Below are 20,931 nucleotides of genomic sequence, written 5' to 3' on the forward strand. Positions count from 1 at the left end.
GGGCTTCCGGCTGCTGCAGTGAATTTGAATTTTACTAGAAACAATCCAGTCATTACGACACCATTTTTTAAAAAACTACCGTAGTAGAACACAATTTTTTGCATTGTGTTCCTACAATACAATAGAAGGAGTTTTATTTCAGGGTCTGTATTGCAAACCATGGCCGGCCACCAGGCTTTACTCTCCCCCCACCACCCGGCTAAGTCGGTTGTTTATTTGAAAATGGGTTTTTTTATGCACCAGTGACAGTAAAAATGGGTTAAGGTAGGCGTATAGTTGAACTGCCACCAGTTGCACCTGCCCTTTGGCCTCACACGCCATTGTTTCCAAATTAAGGAATGAAATAATTGCTTAAATAAAAGTCACGCAGCACACCTGACCATGTCCACCACATGGCTGCTTCCTGTTGCATTTGAATCCGACATCTCAGCATACTGTGACAACAATTCATTCTTTCAAGGCTTGCTCCCAGGCCAGGTATCACTTATCTGCGTTAAAACCAGTTTGCAGTGACCCGTTACATGTGGGAAATGAAGATATGTGGAAAACCTCATAAAATCCGATCTAAGTGGCCTTTTCTTTGGAGAAGGTGAGCTAAGGGCAGTGTCTGTGTAATGTCTGTAAGAGTATGATGAAAACGCAGCAATTTGCCGCTGGGCACAAAAAAGTTGGAGCTTAAAGACCTTTTGCATTTCTGCCAAGAGAAGTCAGCTGTACTAAACAGAACATCTTACTCCACACATCTTCTTGGCTTTTGTAAAGTTTTAGGAACTTCAACTAAATAAAACCCTTCCTTTCATTGACAGTCCAGTATGTGACAGAGCCAGCCGCTTTGACAAGATACGTTTGTCATTCCTCCAGCTCCTTTTGTATTTCAATCGCCTTCTTAGAGCTTCTCACACCTCTGAAATTGTTCCCGGCTCTTTCCGCTCCTGACTTTTTATTTGTCACTCTCAGTTCCCATCTGTTTTCACTGTTCTTCTTTCTGTCTGCTATTATTCCACACCCAACAACACATGGAAACAAAAAAAAGGGCAAACATTTAGACATGCAGAATTGACTCATTTACCAGGTCCTTCCCTGCCTCCAGTTCTAAGTTAAAAGCCTCCTTTAGACCTCGAATACAGTTAGCAAACCCAACCAGATGTAGAGTTGTCTGAAGTCAGAATTACGCATTAAAGTCACCAATATAGAGAAAGTCTAGCTGAAGGCTGAAATGTCGAAACGTTGAACCTGTGGCATTTTGGGAGACAAGCACGGCTGTTTCAACAAGTGGAGCCATTACTTTGAAGGTTTAAGACTGAAGATGATGAGTAGCAAAACCTTTGAGGGTCAGAAGAAGAAGGCAGCGTAATAGTTCATGTCCTTTAGGCTTTTGGACCTTCTTCAAAGTCCTTGACATTTTACATAGACGGTTATTTTGAGAGTATTCACTGTGCCAGGCAAATCTTACAGTTCAGCTAAACCAGCCTTAAATACTTTATTGGTTTCTAAAGTTGACAACAGTCGTGACTTTGAGTTATGGTATAGTTTTAGTACTTTTTGTACTGCCCGTATATTCCCTATTCCATGCTTTTGTGTTTAGGAAATTTACTTTCTTAAAAAATAGTTAGACCATGTGCTAATGAATCAACCACATAGAAGGTGCCACATTTTGGCACCTTCTTTTCATGGGCTGTTTGCTCCCTTTCTGCATATGTGTTTCAATGTAAATTGGAATTACAAAAATACATTTGCTTAATAGAAACACTCCAGTTTTGAAAAAAAACAACAAAAGAACAGTTTTATTTTGTTATGAGAACTGCAACTCAGAGCCAAACAAGATTTTATAAGGAGATTTTGGCAAATTATTTTAGGAGTTTGATGAAGTGGAAGTGTGGCATTTAGACATAATACTGGCAATGTAATAAAAATATCATGGATTAAATGTTTTTGGCACTCCATAGCCAATCCACAGTAATACCTCAGAGGATTTCCTATCAAAAGTGAAATGCGCACTACGGATTTACCCTGGTGCGGACACAAACACACACACACACACCCCAACACACACACACACCTACACACACACAGTGGAGAGCCCCAGGTGTTGAGTACACAGCCACTTTGAGGACTTTATCTGCCCTCTCTCCTGAAGCGAATCCCGTTAGTCTGCTGGGCCTCAGTGCTGTCACATCTGGCCACCACTGTGTCAGTTTTAGATGTGCGCCGGGCACCGCGAGACGTGTAGCCATGCACACAGATTATCTGCTGAGGTCATGCTTTCTTTCTTCTTTTTTTTTTTCTACTATTCAGCACAGTCAAATATAGATGGAAGGCAAACAGAAGGAAGGAAAAAAAAAAAAAAAAAAAAAAAGAGTCCTACTTTTCAACTGTGCGCTCGCTAATGCACCGCTGGGTATGTGGAGAGGTAAATGCCACAATGACGATAAAGATTCATGCGGCTGAAAACGACTTTAACGTTTGATCTAAATGCCAAACCTGTGCGAAGGATTACAGCCGACAAACACTAATTTAAGAGGGACTTTTAGTTTTGTGTCCCTGCGTGGCTTTGCTGTTTTTATCAACATAATGCTTCACTAGATGAATCCCACTGGCACTGTAGCACTATGGCATTTTCTGCTCACTTCCGACACAAAGCACAATCTCTTGCGAGCAGTTGGCTGGGCAGAGAAAAGCGCGAGATGTGAAAAATGGGCGACAAATGTGTCGAGAGAAGACATGACAGCAGCCTCCATGGAGACCCAGAGTTGTCCTCCGAGTTTTCTCTCCTAAATATTCTCTGAGATCCATCACTCAGTGGCTCCACACCGCTTCTCTTTTCTTTATCAGGTTGTTTTTCATTCCCTCCATCAGGACCTCACCTCTGAGCAGAATCTCTGTCTGTCTCTCTCTCTCTCTCTTGTGACAGAAGTCCAAAAGCAGATCATGAGTCACTTGATCCTCAACGGGGTCGATGGGAAGTCGTCGGCGAATCATCGGGTTTCATCAGTGGCTCCTCGAGTCGTTTATCAAAATTACCCTAATCTAATCAATTACGGGCGGCCAATGCACAATGCTTAGTTTTCATACAGTACCCCAAGGGAAGGACACATTTCCTGAACTATTTTCTCCTCCATCATGAAATTAATATTGCGCCTACTAACATTGCGACGACAGTATATTTGTTATATATTGTGCATCCCTAATTCATGTGTAGCCCAAAGCATGTATCTTGTTTAACCAGAGGACCTTCCTACACATGTTTGCTGGGTTCCCTTGAGGCCTTGTGGAAATCTTTGACCTTCCCTGCCATTTTTACATAAATTCAAGATTGTGCAACTAATAGTTGCCTTCAGACTCTGCTAACTGAGCTGTAGAGCACTACAGATCGCCATGTTGCTCTTTGATGATGCTTGACTTGTATGGCAATTCAGGTGTCTTTTTTTCTTATGTTTTGTTTTGCTTTAAGGCCTAAACTTCTCCAAGAAGACCTGTCTGCTGTCTTCCTTTGTTGTCATGATGCTGCTTGTCCAGTGATACTCTAACAAGCATCTGAGGTAAAATTGGATCAGAATACAAACTGGATTGTATCACTTTCCCTAAAATAACTCAAAACGGCTACACACAAACAATCGGATCCCTATACAACACTTATGTTAGCATAAAAGCTTGGCTTTTTTAAAGGTAATTCAGGAATACTTTGGTGCCTTGAAGCGGTGGTGTAAACATAAGAATGGCCATTCAGACAATAACAATATAAACTGTCATAAGATCATTACATTTAGTTTGAAGTTGTGAACTGCAGATATTCAGCCTCATTTGACAGTTTTTCTTTCAGATGACCTACAATCATAACCTTGACATACCTTCCAAACACACATTGTACATCCATGTTTAATGTTAAAGCTTGTGACTGACCCTAATTGGTTTTTGTCTCTTAAGAATCTAAAGAAACAATCCGACAGAGTGACAAGAACCTGACAGCGCTTCGGGTTCATTTAACAACCGGCAGCCGCAGTATTAACTTCCGAGAAGTCTCCTCCGCTGAACAGGAGCGCGGATGAGCATGTGCTCCTTGCTTTGACTCCGTTCATCCATGAAACTCACAATCTCTCTCGACTGACAGGTTTTCGGTTGGCTCGTTCCGTAATGTCGCTGAGAACATTCATCAAAGCGAAGCATGAGCCGAAGCAGTGAATCCCCCGAGTGATGCTGCGGCGGTGCAAATGATGAGATGGCTCATCTTGCTCAGACTGGAGTGTGCTTTTTCCACTGATGCTAAAAAAATAAAACAAGAAAGAAAATGGGATTTGGACTGAATCGATCTTCTCAATCTGGGTCATGAGCCCAATAGACGAGCACATGATCATGGACGCAGACACGGAGAGACACACTTCCACTAATTGACCTTCCAACCAGGGTAATTTGATATTGTGAGGCCATTGGCTGGGAGATGAAAGAGATAAACAGCCTGGCTCTCTGATTTTCTGCCACAGCCCAACATACAGCAGCTTCTCTTCAGACACTCATTCTAAAAAGACTCCTAAATCCTATAAAGGCAGATCTCAGAGATAGAATCTCGTTTCTAAAATCTACATTTCATATATTTTACTCTGACACGGAGCTAAAGAAGATGAAGCTTAAGAAGAGCTGCATGAAAGCAGATTTGTAAAAGTCTTCCTTCCTGTAGCTGCGTTCCGAAAACCGTAACACTGACTTTCCATCCGAGTTCTTGACAGGGTTCCATACTCGTCTTTCCTATTTAGCAACACGTTATTAGTCTGAGAGAGGGCAAACTTGCATTATTATGCCATTATCAATATGTTACTTGAAAATGTTATTGTTTATCATGATAATTTCTGGGACAATTTCTTGTTGGACAAAATGTATTATCGTGACAGGTCTAAACATCTGCTATGGCATTCATTTGCCTTCTGAGGTTTTTTTTCTGCCCTTCTGTGGAGCGTTAACAAACTCACTGCTGCTCTTCTGAGTAAACAACCATTGCAGGGCTACATCATTACATAAAATGTTGCAAAGCACTAGAAGTGCCAACAAAAGTCATTGCAATTATTTTAATTCAAAGAAACATTAAAGCCCGACAGAATTTTTTTTTATGCTCAGTAAATCTCAAGAAGACACAAAGAGAAACACATCATGAAATCTGACAACATCAGGCTGCCCACAAGGAATGAATGATTTACACATTTAAAGTATAACAAAGCAAGTGTGTGTCCAGAAACGTTCAATTGCAATGACGGGCCACGTGAATGTAGAGATCAAAACATTCTCTTCTGCTCTTTCTCCTGACTTCAATCATCTGCGTCCAGAACCACAAGAAATACCATGAATGTTTCACAACTTCTGATTGGCTGAGAAGGCTTTTTACAAGATTTTCTTTTTTTTTCCTGTTTGGAAGCAAACTGCAAACATCTGCTTCCATCTGCACCAGCGCAGGACAGTGTTGTTCCAGTCGGTACAGTTTCATTTAGGTTTAAAAAAAGAAACCAAGAAGCAACATTATCATGTGGCGTTCCTGGTATTTTTGTCGGCAAAAAAAAAAAAGGATGTAATCTGACAACACGACGAGGAATGTCCACATGCTTTTGTCCCTTTTTACGCCAAAACCTCTCCTCTCAAGTTCTCTTCTTCTATGATATTTAGTGAATGTGACAGCGTGGCCAAAATTCCTGAAGGCATCTGTGCATCATCCACCACACAAGTCACGTGATGAGAGTTACATGAGTCACCCCAAAGACGGGCGCTTGAGACTGCGTCACGCGCCATCACAAGTCGGTTCCGATATTTGTCATTGACAGATCCTCTGTCGGCGCGGTGGCTGATGTCGGTGTGAGAGGAAAGTGAGGTCCTGCTTCATGAAAACATAATTAGGACGGTTACTTCATTACTGCAAATCCAGTGGCCATCACTGAACATAGCTGGAAATCCAATGATGCTGGGTATGAAACTGAAACCAGTGGATGACATTTTTTAGTGGGAAAATTAAATACGGTGGATTTCAAAAGTCCTTTCAGAATAGCAAGATTTTTGATGTTTAATAAGAATAATTTATAATCTTTTCCAACTGAAGTGTGAGATATTCTGCACCACTGAACAGAAAACAAGGTAAATCTGTTAGGAGGGGAAACAAAGAAAACACACCATGTGCAATAACCTGGTTGTGCAAGTGTGGATACAATGAGATAAATACACTGTCTCGTTGTGGAAGCACACTTTGTTTTCACAATGCCTCATTTGATACATACTAAATTACAATTATGATTAACCACTAATGAATAAAAACAACAATTCAGTTACTTTTGCTTTTATTTAGTCAACTATTTTTAATTTGATTTTATGACATTCTAAAGCTTAAAGTTCAAAGTATAGCACTTACTGGAAATTTGGTTGGCATGTTTTACAAAAAGTAAAGGAATATAAAACAGCTATAGTCATTGTCTGGATATACTGATTATATAAAAATATAACTGCTTGAATACAATCAATGCTTAAATCAGACTGCTGCTGCGTTTCCATTAAAAGTGTGCACAAAACTTTGTCGTTATACCGCTAATGTTGAAAAACCGCAACTTCTCATCGCGGCGCTTCCATTAAATAAAAAAAGCAATTAAAATTCACACGTGAATACGTTGTTTCAGGCGATATGCATCATCGTCGACTCGTGATGGGAAAAAAGTGTTTCCATTGCTGCTTTGAGAAACACACCAATTTCAAGATGGCCGAAAAACCACTTCCTCTTAGTGCAATAACTTTTGATTGAAAAACCTGAGTTCTTTTCAAAATTGGTGTATTTCCAATGAGCACATTTATTTTCCCAATTCCAGTCTGCACAAATTTATGGTCAATGTTGGCAAAAGTTGTGGCTCAGTCCTCGTTCCTGTCTCCACTGCACCTGCATGAGAAACTTTGGTGTCCCTAATAGCAGAGTAAAGTTACAGGTGGTTTCTGTTTGTTTTGACGTCACAAAGTTGAGTTACAGGAGTTTCCGTTGAAAGCAACCAGATTATTGTCCTCTCATTTTTTCATGGTATTCCCTCTATAGATTTGTTTGTCTTTCTGTTAAATATCATAACATAAATAGCACAACTATGTGAGAAATGGTGTTTCATTCCTTTACAAAAAAATGTGTCATTTCCTCTATAAGTAAGTGATTTACAAATCTCCTCTTCTGGTGTAATGAGAAGTAATGAGGAGCAGGGGCCGACCTGCTCTGATTAAAGTTATCTATAAAAGAAACTAGAATGTTATTCAAGCTATTCTAATCTATAATCATTTCTTTTTTTTCCATAGTTATGGTGACAGCTGGATGGTAGTGATCTAACACAGGAAGCAGCAAATGACATTAATGTGCTCTAGATATTGTTTTGAGTTACACTCATCCTGATTAGAGCTGAAACATTCAGAGTAATGATTTATCCACAGTTTTTCTGCTTCCCACTCTTTGCAATACAACTGGACACAGAGCAGAGCGCATCCTAAAACTGTTTGGCTTTTCTATCAGCTCAGCTAAAGCCATCAGCATCTACAAACATCTCTGTTTTCCCACCTTTTTAGAATATTTTTTATCTATGCGTTTTATTCAGCAGGAAGATTTTGTGTGTACTTTACTGTACTTGTGTTTTCACGGCTGATAGTTCGGTAGACTCGGTACAATGGGGGGCCAAAATTGCAACATTTGTTACATTTTCAGCCGTTGCGGTTCGCTTCCACACTGCACTGTGTGAAACGAACCAAACCTTTGAAAATGTTGTTCCCACACTCGCCGTTGGTGGCGCTGCACCAAGAGCCACTGCAGGAAACGAAACAAAAACCTCTGAAGAAGACACCGACTGAAACCTTCTTCTTCACAAAATGTAAACAGAAATTAAGTAGCATCAAATTTTAACTGTTGTAAGATTTCTCATTTGTCTTTGACCAAAGACCACAAATTATTGTGTTTTGGTTGTATTTACCCAGAATGCCCTGGGTATTATCCTCTTCCTGCATCTCTGGTCTGGTTGAAATCCATATGTGCATTCGACCCGTACCAGAGTTCACTTCAACTGAACAGAGACCTCAGTTTTTAGGCGGACCAGAGTTCACTGTTTTGGTCTGCATCAGATATCAACTGCACATTCCCATCTCCCCTTTCTAGGCAAACAAACTACAGTTTGACTGAAGTGGAATAAACAGGGCTGGTGTGAATGCAGTCTAAGACTCAGTCAGAGATAGAGGGGAGAGGGGATAACATAAAACAGGTAGTTCAGAAACCTCTCTAACATCACAGTTCAATGTTAGGGACAGTAAGGGCGTCTCACTAAGGCCATTTCAGTCAAAGGGGGTTAGACTAGCTGTCACAAAGATTGGACATAACTCTTGTTTTTTTGTGGTAAGCTAAACTTCTTGTATAAATACAGTGAAAACACGGCCATATTTCCAAGAGTTGTTATATTGTAGGATATTATAAAGGCAGAATTTCAAACCCGGATAGGCCTTGTTAAAGGTAGCCAAAGTCCAACGGAAACCTTTCAGGAAGCCTGGAGAACTGTATGACCACTTGATGTTTTTACAGAGTGATGCACCTAACATCAAACAGAACTCCATCATCACCACAGCAGCCTGTTTCTAGAAGCCATCTTTTTTATTACTGTACACCCGGCCATCAGTGGCCAACAGTTATACAATAAGTGCGCTCATGCCTTGTTGCTAGGAGATTTGTTATGTACATGTACACAATCTGCTGGGTATGAACCCTCCTCATATGGATATTGCATGTGTTGATTTGCTCTGATTGGTCTTTTGGCCAACCCGCCTCTCTCCCATCAACCTGAAGATTTATTGAGAAACACTCCTAGTTGTGTAACACACACATGGCGTACCGTCAGCTCTGACAGACTGGACATGCACTCGGACACACAACGTCAAAAACCTAGAGGGAGAGGAACGCCAGAAGACGCTTGGATCCAACCTGAGAAGTATGAATGGAGTTGGATCTGAACGTTTGCCTATAAATAGGATGTTGTGAAGGGCCGTTTGGACTAGTAGGAACAGACGGAGCTTTGTGCTGCCCGGCCTATCTGTATCTGGCCTTAGGCCATCAGCCAGTGGACTGATGTGTCCCCCAACAAACCCACGCCCACACACACACAGATACATATAAAGACCTCTGCAATCTTATACACCTACACTCAGCTTTAAATCCATACACACTGACCCAGTTGCTGAGCCTCTTGCGCACACTTACACCTACACTGGATATAAATAACAAAAATCCATATTCTTACTCAAGCTGGTACATCCTAGACACTACCATTGGCTGGTAGAGAAAGAAAACCTGAGGAGAATATTGTGTGCTAGTCACATGGCCAGAATTTATTCAGACTAGACTGATCTGGAACTCCCACGCAGCGAGCGTCCTTCCAAGCCATTTCAATCATCAGCTAATGTACTCCTCTTCGCTGTGCGGACAGTAAAAATACAACCGGGCTCGTATTCCAGAAGCCGCCCGTACAAGTGAAATATGAGGAGCCTTATCGGAGTAATTGGCTGTAAGGATGTTTGGTAGCACAGGCGGAGTGTTGAAGCACTTTTAAATCCCCCTGTGTATTTAATTTTTCACCAGAGGATGAATTCATGTTGCTCCACAAAGTATTTCTAGCTTAAAGGTGTATTAAATTACACATTTTTCAGTGCTGTGAGACTGGATTTACTGCAAAAACTTTTTAAGTTCAACTTTCTTTTAGGGTTGCAACTCATGACTAGTTGAGTAATCAATTCTTTAGATGATTAATCGATCAGAAGAAATTGCCATTATGCAGAATTTTTATTTCAATCATTTTTATAAATTATTAAGAAATGCATTAAAAGATGTAAGTAATTCAATTCTTTTTATAAATAGGAACGCTCTATTGCCCGAAATCCAATAACATAGCATTCCTTCAGTATATGCTTGATCATTTGTAGATTAATTGGAATGTTTTGTACAGTTTTGGCTGAATTACTGCTCTGAGCGTGTTGTTCTTTCAGCAAATTATCTTTTATTGGAAGTTCCTGTTAATGAGTAATCAATGCTACATTAGCTGACAATTATTTCAATAACTAATTAATCATGATTAATTGTTTCAGCCCTACTTTCTTTATCCCCTTTTGTTTGTTAATTGCGCTACTAGAAATCAAAGTGTGTGAGCACAACTGGAAATGTTTTGATTTTCATTTTTGACGCTTCCTCGTGCGGTGCCGGCCAGGTTTCACCAAAATGTGCAGAGTGCTTGTATCAACAGAGCAGCGCCTGTGTTTAACTCTGAGCCAAGAGCCAGAAGTATAAAACTAAACAGTCTTTATTAGTAGGAGCTGCAATTTCACAGGCTGCACAGGATTTAACTGGGACATGTGAATAAGAGAGACGGGAACGGTTCGACTTCATGTTTACAACATGTCCACAAATGTTGGTATCTCTAAATCCAATCTGAAATACAGTAATAATTTATTTGGATAGATCTAAGGATGATTACATTTTTTTTGGCACTTGACTCCAACTCTGGTCACACAAAGTTGAGCATTTTTAAGACAGCTTTTCCTTTTCAGCTGAAATTACTTCCCTCCCCCCCCAACTTGTTTCAGCTGAAACACAAGTTGATGTCGATTGGGAATCATGTCAAAGAAAGTATGCGGATATATTGGTGCATTTTCTTGTCACAGACTTTTATATGCGAGATCCTATATCTCAGTTTTTCTTCCTACCCACTCAAACAAAAATATGGAGTTTGGTCAAATGTTCACATTGGTCAAAGTTTTCATAAATGATCGTTTTTAGTAGGGATGTTCCGATCAGGTTTATTGCTGCCGATTCTGATACCGATCACCCAGGAGGCCGATCTCTGCCGATCACCGATCTTTGTCGATCGCCTGTTTATTTTTCGAGTTAGTTATAAATGATACTATGTGATCTGGCAAAAATTAAAAATGATCTGGTAATAAATTCACTTAATTAATGTAAACATGCAACATACTTGTAGGCTCAATACAGCAGCTACTCAGTAAAAAGAATGACTGAAAAACCTGCAACCAGTTAAACAATATTTAACAGTAAGGCTCTCTGTACCATAAATCATACATGAGTCAAATAAGTCTCACAACGCTGCCTATATCAAATAATGTCTAGTAAAAGAGGGAGACATTCATTCAAGACAAACAGTGGAAAACAATGCATACACAATGGTTCAGCTGTGATCAAAATCTTTAAAGATACCTACGACAACTTTATTATTGTTGATTGAAACAGAACTGATCCTCACTTTGTTCAGATTTTGTTCAGACTTCCAGCAAAAAGAGAAGAAACTCCTGAGCCTTCAGTGGTTTTGGAGAAAATGAAAGCAAAACCCAAGAGTCTGTCGAGGAAATTGCTCATAAGCTCTAAGGTAGCATCACCACTGGAGCACCATCATGCACTACACCACAGACCACTTGTGCTTGCCCCTTTCAATCAGAGCCCGGCGTCCCAACAACACGGAACGTTATCACAACAGCGGCGCGTATGCAACAGCTGGCATTCTGCACAGTCCAGCGGAAATGGAATCGGTGTCGTCACCGCCTCCACAGAAAGGCCAGCACTATTTCAAGGCGGACAAGATGATAGCAACATCGACTCTGCTCTTATTCTGGGAACTTAATCCACCTCTGAAGCAACACGGATCCAATTAAAGCTGTTTACTGGACCGCCTCAACGTAGCTCCACACATTTATCTACCCTTTAATAGCGCTCACAGTGTCTGAAGTTTCATAAACAGAATCTCAGCTGATTGACCAAACTGGTCAGTTTTTCAGTGACACTCAGTTTAACACTTGTGGTTAGCTAAACACATTGTTGCTAACAGTTTAAATTTAGAGTTACACTATTAGGTTACCTGGGAATTGATTTAATGATGTGTACCTTACTTAAGTGCTACCAGGTTGCTCTATCAACAACTATCTTCAGAGTGGAAGTTGTTACTGAAGGCAGAAAACTAAAATGTTCATGATTTTTACTACATCACATCGGTTATCCAGTGAGGTTCCAATGTAAGCAGAAGGTAAGACCTCAGCTGATGTTAGCTGCAGGCTACCCAGCCAGTACACAGATGTTTACAGCTGAAAATGCTAACTCTGCCAACCCTGCTAATCCCTGACATATTGTGGCTAATAAAAGTGTACACCCCTGTTAAAAGTCCAGGTCTTTGAGACATGGTAGTTTATTTCCTGTCATGGTTTGGTTTGTAGTTGGATCCAAATGCAGGCAGGGCCAGAGGCAAAAAGGCTCCAAAGGGAAGAAGGCATGGAACCGATAAAACTGAAAGAGAGAATGTAACAGAAGAATCCAACAATGAACAAAGAAAACTGGTGAGCTTATGTACTGAGGAAGGGGTGGGAAATGAAGAACCAGATGGGCTAATCAGACACAATCAGTTGCAGCTGTGGCTGGGAGAAAGTGAGGGAGGGAGACTAATTAACACAAAGTTTTGAATGCATACAGTATATTCAAAGCAAGCGAACTGGAGACCTCTTCACACGCAGGAAACGGACTGTAGCGCAGGGCATTGTGGGCAAATACAACCAAAACAAACACTTGCATCTAGAGCTAGCGGGAGAAATGGTTTGTGGTCTTTTACCAAAGACAAACTAGAAATCATGCAACCGCTAAAATCCGACGCCACTCCATTTTTGTTTACATGTCGTGAGGAAGGAAGTTGCGGTCAGTGTCTTCTGAGGTTTTCATGTCATCTCCTTAAATACACAAAGGACGGACTACAAAAATAAATAAGAACCTAAACACAAAGGAATGAACGAGTACTGCAAAATCCTTATGTCAAAAATGACAACTGAATATGGAAAGAACTAACAAAAATACACCTAGAAATGATCAAAAGACAAATGAAAACACAAACCTGCAGGATTGTGACATTTCCAAACTTTTCTCCACCTGTACAGTTATACTGGAAAACAATGTAAAAAATATTTAACCTGTCAGAACGTTACAAAAGCAGAGCTTGGAAACTCAACATAAAATCTCTGCATCAGTATCTCTGATTCAAAATGAAACTGTCAATGCTTTTTTTTTTTTCTTTTACATATAAATTTCCCAGTATAACTCACTTTAGTATTCAGTGTCAGAACTGTCAGCCTTACGCTTCTGTAGAGCCATTACTCACCTAACAGATCAAGCTTCCCTGGAGACAACACTGACGGATCAGCAAACACTGTGTGAGTAAATGTTAATATTGGTCGAGTCAACAGACAAGGTGTCGGTCTGTATTTGCCCTGGTTTTCAGGACTACCTGAGGAAGTACGTTTGTTCTTTGCCAAACAAAACAAATATTTATTTGGAATATTTGCCGTCTGCTCTGAGTGGAACGGTTGCCATCTGAGTGCAAAATGGGCATCGGGAAAGTCCAATGATGTCACAACAATCAATAACGAGGTCAGGTTTGTTCAATAGCTGCCACTGAGTTCAATAGTGTGGCGACGATAGAACATGGCTGATTGGGGTTAACAAATACAGTCACCGTCTTTTAGCACCCGACAAAATGTTTCAGTTTTTGTCTGTTGTCTGATTACTTCACGGCCTTCTCAGCGGGTTCATAAATGCGTGCCAGCTCCCTATCACCCGGCAATGATGTCAGCGAGTTTTTATCTCCTTGGATGACTGATGGACCCGGACCGCACACACTCAAGAGACGCTGCATCAGAGCAAAGGGCAAGTGTTTCAGCTCAGGAGTTTATTTTTGGCTCCGACAGATGTGTATGACTCGGCTCAAGAAGAAAAGTAGGAAATCAACAGCGAGATACGTACGTCAACAGTGCAGCTCATTGAAAGTGAAACACTGGTCGCCAGCATCCTTGGTCTGATGGCGGGCGATTGGTCAACGTTTCACTTCACAGGATCGTCTTGCATGTTATTTAAACATATGGGGAATTGGTACTGTTTTTCAAAATGCAAGTTTTCTCATTGTAACTGAAATAGCCAACTTATAAATCATTCATGTTCTCAACTAGAACTGTCAAACATTTTTTAAAACAAGATTGCCTTTATAGTTCTTCAGATTGCTTCTTTTCTCAGAACCCACATCAGTGCTGAAAAAGCCACAGTCACATCAAGTTTGTCAGATTCCATTTCTGCCCACAGCATCACCATTCATAACGACTCTAATAATATGGGATGATGTGAGATACAAGGGTTATTACTTTACTTGGAATAAATAAAGTATCTTTGAATCAAAATATTTGAAAGGATACAAAGAATAATCACATATAAGCCAGTTTTAGTTGGGGCTGTTTTGGCATTAGAGGAATCTGAGTTGATTTGAGACCATTTGTGATGTACAACTGCTTTGAAATTATGTTGTAAATTTATGTCAAAAGAGTTCAACTAAACTTGCTTTGTGTATTTTAAAAAACATTAAATATACAGTTAAATCATGAGACTGGGTTTTTTATACTGATATCAGATTATTAAAACATAAACCTTTATTTCGGAAACCTTTATGCTATTTTGAAAACAAAAAAAGGAGAATTATTTAGTTTTTTTCCCCAAAAAAATAAAATAAAGAGCTTGATTTGTTTTCAAGAGGAAAATAGTTTTTTCTCCTATTCTGAACTGAACATATTATTACAGCTCTGACATTTACAGATGTAATTCACATGTGGCAGAGTATTTTAATCAGCGCTAACCCTGGTTTCAGACTGAGCTAGCTTTCACTTATATATTTATGTATGTTTATAATAGATGCGGCGGAACGTAACTGGAACTTGTCTAAACATTTCACCTGACTGGCTTCTGAAATATGATCAATTTATATTTTCCAAAGCCTGGATTGAATCTTGCAACTACTGAACAGCTCATTATTAATGACCTGAGTGATTCTTAAGGTGCGTGTTTATGTAAGACGTTTATCAAAAGCCATTCATTGTTAATATTTTACAAGAACAAATACATATTTTGAAAACCTTGATGAATTTTATGAGTTGATAACCAGCATCATGGTGCCACCAAGATTGGTTGTTACTGTTGGGTCTATCGATGAAATGTTGAAACTAATTAGTAATCCTCCAGTCTGGAGAGTCATTGTGACATCTATCAGTGTCATCGTTTTTCAAAATGAAATACCCTTAATGGTGAGGAAGTGCCTCTTCTACAGCCCAGCATCTGTTCAATAATCATACGAACACAAAGGAAGCATTGAAGAACCATTTGTTACCGTGACCTAAATAAATAAACCATGCTTTGTAGCAGATTAGAAGAGCAGAAATGCTTTGAAGTGTACAGTCATGTCTTTCCACTAATGCAATCAGCTCACAAGCACAAGAGAAGCTGAATCACAATATGATGTTAACTGAAGCACATAGAGATAGGGAACATGATAAGATAGCTTGTAGGGTTAAAAATGAAAACCTACATTAAAAAAAAAAAAACTAACTATTTAGAATTCCAGTCATGTTGAAAATGTTGCAATGATGACTTGGACAAGAGCCAAAGCCCTTGTGTCAAAGTACCAATAAATCACAATGACATGCCGATTAAAACCGGGCTCTGCATCAAAGGTTAGAGCTAGCAAACCTGCTTGTGATCCCATCACTTTGTTTTGGTGTTGTTGTAGCAGATTCAGTGAAATATCTTTGAGGTGGTATGGTATGTCCAAAGAACTCTCCATAGAGCAAAAACAAAACAACTTCCCATTGCTTTCCAATAATTGCAAACCCTTCGTGGCAACCGTTGCAATGAACTCTGTAATTAGCTTTGAATTCTCCGAGTTAGGCGGCACTTCATCATCACCAGTCCAACGTTCTTCTGGTTTGTTGTGGCACTGGAGATCAACTGTTTTACTTCTGTCTGGGTGGAGCCAAATAACAGCTTCTCATGGCTGTGTTTCAAATATTTTCATAGCGTCACACTCATCCATTTGATTTGATGCAAATGTGATGTGTATGTAATCTATGCGTTAACCATAACTTACATGTAATCCAGGTCATATGTTTGTGATCGTTCATGTCAATGAATCAAAATTCGTTTTTTATCTTCCATCCCTAAATGCAACTGCTTACGTTTTTATGCACATTTGTTATTGAGTGGAGTTTGCTTGTGTTCTGTAAGATGACAGCAAGAAATCTGAGTTGTATGTGAGAGTACTGGATAAATTACTGGATAATTTGGCAACACAATCTTGTGGTAGTGGTTTGTGATGAGGAGTTTATTTTCAAGGGATTTGCGAAACCACTGCACCATTCACCACACCTGCCAAGAATGAACAGCAAACATTGGCAGTGGGTCTAATTGAACCAGTTAGTCCCCAGCATTGATCCAAGGGGTGGTACTGATACAAAACAAATGATAAAACTGAAAACCAGTTATAGCAAGTAAACAAGAAAAACATTTCTAATTATTTTTTATTCTGTCTAGTCACAGAATAAAGCTCTCCACTCGGCTTAGGCACTAATGCTAAATGCAAAATACATTGGATTTGTGTATTATTTTGTGTAACAGTGTGACTACACTGGCATGTTACTTATCCATTTCAGGCCGTATAAGTAGAATACCTATTCTTAAACGGCTATTTAACTACAACTACTGGTTGTAGTTAAATACAAAACTACAACCAGGAGTACAACTTCAACTTCAGCCTCAGCATCCACATTAGCAGCCATCGTCTCTCCAGTCATATTCTGGCTCATATATTCAATGTTAAACCCCTGGTAGCTTTAGCAGTGTCTCTGTCTGATTTTGTAATGCTAATCTCAATTGTAGTTTCAGTCCTTAGGGAAACAGAGTCAGACTTAATAAAAGTGCATCAGAATCCACGTCAGACTGTTAAAAGTTGCCAAATCAGCAAAATCATCATTAGTTAACAAACATCTTCTTTGTGTGGCTGGCATTGATTACTATTTTCCCCCCATCTCATTTAAATCTTTATTGCCTCTCTTACATCAAGTGACCCAGTTGATCAATATATATAGAAGCAATAATGTTTGAGTGATTTGCAAGAATTTTAAAGATGTTGTATATTTGTGAAATCCTGTATTGGAAATTTACTTTTTTTCATCTTGGTGTATTTATTATAAAATTGTACAGTTTTTGAAATACACACCTCTGACCAACTAACGAGATATTAATCCATTGGATCTTGTTGAGAAATGTTGGCATGCAATAGAGTCTACTGAGGCCCATTGGTGCCAAAGATGGTAAATGAACTGAATGTATATGATGCTGTATATGATCAACCACTCAAAGCATTTTACACCATGAATCTCCTATATTCATTCAGCCACACTAACAAAAATCCACACATTCAAACACCAATCAGTAGGAAACTTTGCCAAAAGGCACATCAACATAAGGAGGGAGCTAAACTCAAACTTACAGCCATATGGTTGCTTCTAGTTCCAAGCAAATAGTCTTAATTTTAACACAAATTAGTGTGATTTTTATTTGGTTCCTATAATGTATTTAGAGTTTTTAGGAAAGCACTACAAAAATAAAATGTATTATTATTTAGCCACAATTGTCCATCAGTTATAGTTATTGTTACATACTCTCGAAATATTCAAATTGCACACCCACCACTTCAGCTTGGGGGTTGATCAAATTTACTAGCCACTTTGTGAATTCAGCCGCACCGTAGCAGGTGCTAGTTTCCACGCCTGATTGGAACACATCAAACTAAAAAGCCTTTTGAAAATGACATTTGTGAGTGCATTTGCAGGCATAGGTCAGACCTTATCAAAAGCAATGCTGCGTTCAGTTGGGATTCTCTAACTTCCCAGCCTGAATGGCAAAATGTAGAGAGGAGGCTACAGCTCAAAAATGAGATTTGTAAAAAAAAAAAAAGTGGTACAGGGCAAGAAGTGAAACAGGAATTACCTATTTGAAAATTTGCTAACTAACCCTTTAAATCGTCTCATTTGTATTTGATTTTTAGAAATGAACTTCCTGCTGTAGTCATTCATTTTGATGTTTGTTATAAACATGGAGATTTAGGTGCTGAATAAACACCACGCCCCAGCAAGAAAAAATCCGGGGCATTTTCTCCTGAACGTGGCTGTGTTTGCGTCGTCGCCCATTCATCAGTTCTGTCATAGCGCGTGCAGGTACAGGTGCGTTTCCTGTGTCCTCGTGCGCCCGGATTTAAAAAAACAAGAAAAAAAAACAACAACTTTGATCATTTAAAAACAAATGAGAAACACAATTCCTACTTTCGAAGAGGCTATTTGAGTGTGCGCGTGCACGCTGTCAGCACGCAGGGGCTCTCCACTCACTTCGCTCAAGCAGCGCGAGCGTCTAAATGCGGTATGACTCACAGGAGCTGCGCGCGAGCTTCCGTGTGAGTGAGCGTGTGCGCCTCTAGGTAGCACGACAAACCCGAATCAAAACAGCACCCAAGAATAGGCTACATATAAAAGCTACCCGCGGGTTTCCTCGTGAAAATGGACCTTTATTGTGACATTTCATGTCAGTCGTCTCTCGCGCGCTTATATCCGAGCCAACACGGGGGGGCCACTAAAGCCACACTCAGGGGACACACCTCCATTTGACATTGACACATTTTTTGGTAATGTGGCAGCTCCCTCCCAGCACTTCGCATTGGGAGGAAAAGAAGAAGAGGAGAAAATAAATAAATAAACAAACAAACAACCTCGCAGTCGCGTAAATAAAAAGCACCGGAGCATGAAAACAGCCTCGAGCTGCAGCCCTGTGGAGTGGACTGTTTTACTGCACAAAGACAAGCATGGATGCGGCTGAAAGGCAGTAAAGAAATGGAGGAAGGAGAGCAGAGGAGGGGGCAGGGGGGGCGCTCCATATATCACATAAGTTCGTGCGGTATGAAAATGTCAATATGGGCCTATATCCTGCCATGCCGCGGCCACTTACTGTAAGCAAGAGGCTGGAGCAACAAAGAGCCCGCTGGCTGTGCCACATGTGCGCATCAATAACACGCTCCGCCACGAGCTCTCGCGTTAATTAAAAACACAATTTCTTGTGCGAGCAGATACCAAAAACTTGCAGCGGTTCGAGTTGAACACGTTCCAGCTAAGCAGACGACGTTTAAATGATTTACTGTTGCAACGGAGTTTAATACGAGAGCAACAACCAAACAAACGGAGGCTTTCACAATAATTTCACAACAATTTGGTGCGCGCGGAAGAGAAAAATAAGCAGAGACGTACCTTTTTAATGTGAAGCTCGCTGTCAATAAAATGAACGGACTCCAAAAAAAAAAGAATTATATGGCAAGTCTCCTTCCCCACTTGCTCAGTTTCTTCTTGCTGTTTTTCCAACCTGTCCCCCCCACTTTTTTCCGCGAAGCTCCTGTTATGATACTTTCTCTTCCACCGCTTTTTTTTTTTTTTTATTTTCCGCCGTGCCTTTTTCTTTCCCAGCCTTCCACTGTTGCCTTATTTCTTTCCAGCAGGGGGAAAAATTCAGCACCCAGAAAAAAAAACTATATGTTGCGGTCAATCAAAAGGCAAGATGGAGCCTCGGAGTTTGAAAACGGGGGGGGGAGAAAGAAACTTATAAACGGAACAGCTGACGACTAAAACCCCTTTAAGTTTATTATTCTTCTTTAGAAACATTAGAAATCTTATTTTGTTTGTATTACGGTTTGCGCCCGGGGGCTAGAGTTACTGTTTAGCTAATATCGCCAGAAAAAGCCTGGTTTCACTCGCTGACTCCCCCCCTCCTCTTCATCGCTGCGGTGGTACGGCCCGTCCTTGTGGCGCTCGCGGAGCAGAGCCCCCCCAGCGCGCGAGCGTTCCCGCCTGGGACCGAGCAGGCAGGTAAACAAACGCACCTGGAGCTGAAGATTCGGGGAGGATGAGGGGAAAATGGCCGCACTTGGAGGAGCCCGACAAACGGCAGCCGCGACTTCGAGCCCACTTTCTCTGTAACGTGTCGCGAGCGGCTGCGTTTCTGCCGCCCTATAGTGTCGATATCACCACAGATGTTCCCATCAAAACATTAAGAATATGAGATAAGTACGTACTAATCCGCAAAACGACACGAAACAGTACAAAATTGTACTGAAATTTATTTATCGGTCATATTATCATAACTTTGATTCTGTGAATATACATTTTATAAGCTTTGTTAATATACAGCAGTAAAAAAAAAAAAAAGCTTTTATAACATTTGGACATGTGGATATTTAAAATCAACTTGAACAATTGGGCTCCAGGTAAGACTGATCAAATTTCTTTGTAATTTTTAAATAATATCTGGTGAGGAATAAATTACAACACCCCCACATTTATTCCAATTGTACATGACTAAAATCCCACAGAACATAATTACTCAATATTTTGAGCAAGGTTTGCCCATTTTGCCCCTAAATAATTTAGTTTGATTTGGCCCTGTCAGTGAGAGCGAGGGAAACTGGAAGAGCAATCTGAAGCCTAGAAAAGACCAGCAGCTTGAAATTCTGGTAAGGCGTTTAAAGAGGTTCTAAACCAATTTAAAATGAACCACTTTGCTTTCCTAAAATTGGTCCACAAGTGGCGAACATTTAAAAACACAGCCAACATGCTCAAGTTTGACAACCCAAGCAAAACACGCAACCGAAACGTGACATAAAGATCAAGGTCCGGTTTCACATCCATGAACTTATTTGCAGAGCTTTTTAAAAGTCGGGTAGTAAGTCCAAGGTGTTTTTAAGTCGGCAGAGTTGAAATACCTGTTCCTGAGTGTCTGCGTTTTTGTGCGACAGCATGCTGCGCAGCCAGTTTCCAGCCATCAGATCAATTTTGGCATGAACAGCTTGCAAAGCTGGAGCTAATTAATCCAGGGTTTGTAACAAGTGTTTTTCAACTGAAGCTCACGTTGAAATAGAGAGCGAGGACACAGTCACAGTACTGTGGATATTTTCGTCCCAGCTTTAAAAAAAACCCAAAAAACTATTATGGTCTCTTAGATTCCAAATCCGCTGT

The 20,931-nt window shown here is 40.2% G+C and overlaps 1 protein-coding gene across 2 annotated transcripts in view; it reads right to left on the minus strand.

Moving 5' to 3' along the window:
• ndrg2 (NDRG family member 2) overlaps positions 1 to 19,892 on the minus strand; it is a 37,031-nt gene extending 17,139 nt beyond the window's left edge. The window contains exon 1 of one of the 2 annotated variants that reach the window (XM_028037994.1): positions 19,800 to 19,892. The gene's annotated coding sequence lies outside the window, so the exon portion shown is untranslated. Of the gene's footprint in view, positions 1 to 19,173; positions 19,700 to 19,799 lie in introns of those variants that run through there. The other variant, XM_028037993.1, reaches the window with a different exon arrangement.
• Positions 19,893 to 20,931: the final 1,039 nt, after the last annotated feature.

Source organism: Xiphophorus couchianus, chromosome 14, assembly GCF_001444195.1.
Source record: "Xiphophorus couchianus chromosome 14, X_couchianus-1.0, whole genome shotgun sequence".
Classification (NCBI taxonomy): domain Eukaryota; kingdom Metazoa; phylum Chordata; class Actinopteri; order Cyprinodontiformes; family Poeciliidae; genus Xiphophorus; species Xiphophorus couchianus.